The 4,282-nt window shown below is 51.0% G+C and overlaps 1 pseudogene; it reads left to right on the top strand.

Moving 5' to 3' along the window:
- The window catches only part of LOC102257145, a 5,173-nt pseudogene extending 2,583 nt beyond the window's left edge, over positions 1-2,590 (top strand).
- Positions 2,591-4,282: the final 1,692 nt, after the last annotated feature.

Raw genomic sequence — 4,282 nt, 5'->3', positions numbered from 1 at the left:
GTTTGCTTTCCTCCATTTCTGTCATTTGTGACCTGTTTCTTTGTCTCTGCATTTTTTATGCTTCCCTGTGTTGGTAGAGTGGCTTTGTGTGCTAGGTGTCCTATAGGGCCCAGTGGCTCAGCCTCCCCAATTACCTGAGGTGGACACTCTTGGTGCACCCCTTTGTGGGCTTTGTGCACAGTCTTGTTGTAGTTAAGCCTTGATTGTTGTAGGTATCACTGGGAGGAATTGACCTCCAGGCCAATTGGCCATGAGAATCAGCTGTGTCTGCAGTGGGAGAACTTCTGTGCTGAAGACACCCTCATGGGGCCAGACTTGCTTCAGTGGGGCTTTTGCACTCACTGAGTCTGCCCCCTGAGTGTGTCCCTTATGGATCTGAGGGGTTGTAATCAGGATGGTCCCACTCTGACCACTGGGTACACTGGCTCTTCGATCTCTAAGGAGGTGCTAATTTAGCCTCTGCCTGAGGCTACCCAGCAGGAGCTACTGAGATTCCTCCTCTTTGTTTGGGGTTTGGAGGTGCCCAGATGAGGCCCAGCTGTGAAGCAATGCAAGCTGCTGTGGGGCCTTGGGTCTTCTTTGGAAGTTCTGGGTCTCTCTGACCCAGCTGCAGTTTGTTAGGTAATTTTCAGATTGCAAAGGGCCAGGCCTTTCATATACAAAGCCTCTGCGCACAGCTTGGGTAGGGTGGGGTCTCAGGGAATCAACAGGGCAGAGCAGACAGCTATGGCAGATCCTCAGTCCTACCCTAAGAGGTCCCGCGTCTCAGTATCCCGGTAATTGCTGCAAGCACCTCTGAGAGAAAGCCGCTCTTGAGTTCCACCCACTGCCAGATAGTCCAGTTTCTCCCTGTATGAGTCTGGGTCCCCAGAGACTTGCCAGGAACTGGAATTCAGAGCAGTCAGGAGCTTGAGACTCCCTCCCGATTGAAAAAGACAACCGTGTCCTCAGTTGCCAGCCCTTTCCACGTGCGCCTCCGTACCTCTGTACTTTACTTCCGTACCTCCTCTGAGTCTCAGTGTGCTTTTCTCTTTCCTTCTAGTTGTAGAATTTCCACTCAGCCAGCCTTCCTGTGGTTCTGGATGATGTCCGTTTTGTCTTTTAGTTGTATTTTTGAACTGGTTGTGCGAGGCAGCAATTTCCGGTGTTTACCTATGCCGCCATCTTGGTTTCTCCTAGCACTCATTTTTGATTAAAAAAAAACAACAACAAAACAAAAACTCTCAGTAAAGTGGGAATAAGGGAATATAACTCCACATAATAAAGGGCATATATGACAAACCTGCAGCCAACATGATACTCAATGGACAAAAAACTAACAATGTTTCTCTTAAGAACAGGAACAAGACAGGGATGTCTGCTTTCACCACTCTTTTTAAAATAATTGATTTCAGAGAGAAAGGGGGCTGGGGGGAGAGATAGAAACATCAATGATGAGAGAGAATAATTGATTGGCTACCTCCTGCACACCCTGTACTGAGGATCGAGCTTGCAACCTGGACATTTGTCCTTGACCGAAATCGAACCCAGGACTCTTCAGTCTGCAGGCCAACACTCTATTCACTGAGCTATACTCGCTAGGGCTTCACCACTCTTATTCAACATAGTACTGGAAGTCCTAGGCCCTGCAATCAGACAAGAAGAAGAAAAAATGCATCCAAATTGGAAAGGAAGAAGTAAAACTGTCATTGTTCACAGATGACATGATATTGTACATAGAAAACCCTAACGATTCTGCCAAAAAACTACTAGAACTAATAAATGAATTCAGTAAAGTAGCAGGATACAAAATTAGCATCCAAAAATCATGACATTTTTATACAATGAACTCTCAGAAAAAGAAACTTTAAAATAAAAACCCTATTTACTATTGCAACAAAACAATGATACCTAGGAATGAACTGAACCAAGGAGGTGCCCGGGGTGAGCACCTCCATGCACAGGTGATCTCTCCAGACCAGGAGCAGCTGGAGGAGAATGAGGTGCTGCAGCCTGCAGTTGGCCATCTGGAGACCTCCAACATTGCCCTGGCCTTCATCTGTAGACAGCTCCAAAGGAGGCTGCCCCTGAGAGCAGTCAGCTTCAACCTAGGCCCCTCCTGGAAACACCTAGAAACCCCAGAGCCAGGGCAGCAGGGCCTCCAGGCTGCAGCTGGCTCAGATAAGAACACCTTGGGTCCCAGAGAATCCTGGAGTCCTGCCAAAGTGGCACCAAGTGGCAGGTGGAAACCCAGGTGAAAGCCAGGAGGAGGAAGAGAGAGACACAGAAGGGTGGTAGCCCCCCAGCTCGCAGCCTGAGCCAGAGGAGCACCTGACTTTCTGGAACCGCCCCTGCTGGCTCAACTCTGGGCCCCTGGGAGAGAGAGCATTACCACCACTCCACATGGTCCCTTGTGGAGGTCCAGGAGGGAGGCCGCCTTCCGGGGCCCCTACTTCTCTACAGAGCCCCTCTGCTCCCCCAGTGAATCTGACAGTGACCTAGAGCCTGTGGGGGCAGGAATCCAGTGTCTCCAGAAACTGTCCCAAGAGTGGAAGGAGGCCATGCAGCTGATGAGAGCGCTAACATGACCGTTTATCTCCTTCGAGGCTGAGGACAGTGCCCTTCAGGTCACGCCCTCCTCCCAAGCATCTTCCCTCCTGAGCACCTGTCCCAGCGTCCTCTTCTTCCTCCTCTCCTCCTCCTTCATGTGCGTATTTGGAGACACCCACAGGGCTGATGCCCAGCAGAGTGGGAAGCCTGCCATCTTCCTACCAGCTTGGACCTGAGCTGCTGACCACACTGATCCACCACCTTTCAGCTTCTCAGCTTCTGGGGAAAGGCTCTGGTGTCCTTGCTCCCCCTGTCTGGAGTGCAGTGAGGGGCACGAAGGGAGCTCTGTCCTGCAGGAAGTGAGCCATATTTGACCGCCATGCCCCCAAACTTGGGATCTGCGCCTCCCCTCCAGTTCCTGGAAGGAAATCCTCTAGGAGTTGGCAGTGCCCCTGGGCCACTGCTAACAAGGACCTGACTAACAAGGCCCAGGTGGGGGCTGCTTGTGGCTTCTGTCTCCTGCTCTGACCACATCTGAGCCTGGCAGAGACCACCTGCCACAGCCCAAGAGTGACTCCGGGACACCTGGGAGTGGAGGGGGATTATTCATCCTACTCCCCTTTTGGGTTTGAAATGCACTCCACACTTGAGCCTTGTGGTTGCCTTTTTTGCAATGTGAAGTGCAGGCTCCAGAAGGTATTTGAGAGCTCTGAGCTGTGCACCCAGGAGCAGGGTGGGCTAAGAGTCACCTCCTGTGTTGCCAGTGCCCAGGCTATTGGGAACCAGCTCCTGTGCCTGCTCCAAAGGAAAGGGTGGGAGAGATTTCCAGGCTCTGAGACTCCGGGCCCATGGGTACCTATTTATGTTCCCAGCACCTGCCACTGTGGGTGGCAGGGTGGAGTAGCATTGCTCTGGTAGCAATTTCTGCCCTTTGTAAATTGTTTAAGAAATCTGCCTTGTCATTTTATTAGAAAGAAATCAGTGTGTAACTTCCCTCTATAACGTTGCTTTTCCATAATAAAGACTCTCTTTCTGATAGACTGGCAAATCTCAGAGGAAAGGCTGGGGAGTGAGGGAATAACTAGGGAACTTATATGCATACTAGAGGCCCGGTGCACGAAATTTGTGCACTTGTGAGATGCATACTAGAGGCCCGGTGCACGAAATTTGTGCACTTTTGAGAGTCTCTCAGCCCGGCCTGTGCCCTCTCACAGTCTGGGAATCCTCAGGGGATGTCCAGGGAATGGGCCTAAGCCTTCAGTTGGACATCCTTAGTGCTGCCACAGAGGTGGGGGAGGCTCCCGCCACTGCTGCTGCCAGCCGTGAGCCTGGCTTCTGGCTGAACAGTGCTCCCCCTGTGGGAGTGCACCGACCACCAGGGGCAGCTCCTGTGTTGAGCATCTGCCCCCTGGTGGTCAGTGCGCATCATAGCGACCAGTCATTCCTCCGTTCGGTCAATTTGCATATTAACTTTTTATTATATAAGATATGCATAACCCATGGACACAGACAATAGTGTGGTGAGGCCCTGACTGGTTTGGCTCAGTGGATAGAGCATCAGCTTGCAGACTGAAAGGTCCCAGGTTCGATTCTGGTCAAGGGCATGTTCCTTGGTTGCGGGCACATCCCCAGTAAGAGGTGTGCAGGAGGCACCTGATTAATATTTCTCTCTCATCGATGTTTCTAACTCTCTATCCCTCTCCTTTCCTGTCTGTAAAGAATCAATAAAATGTATTTTTTTAAAAATAGTGTG

The sequence above is a fragment of the Myotis brandtii genome, unplaced genomic scaffold (genome assembly GCF_000412655.1).
Source record: "Myotis brandtii unplaced genomic scaffold, ASM41265v1 scaffold1152, whole genome shotgun sequence".
NCBI lineage: Eukaryota > Metazoa > Chordata > Mammalia > Chiroptera > Vespertilionidae > Myotis > Myotis brandtii.
This window is presented reverse-complemented; position numbering and strand designations above follow the sequence as displayed.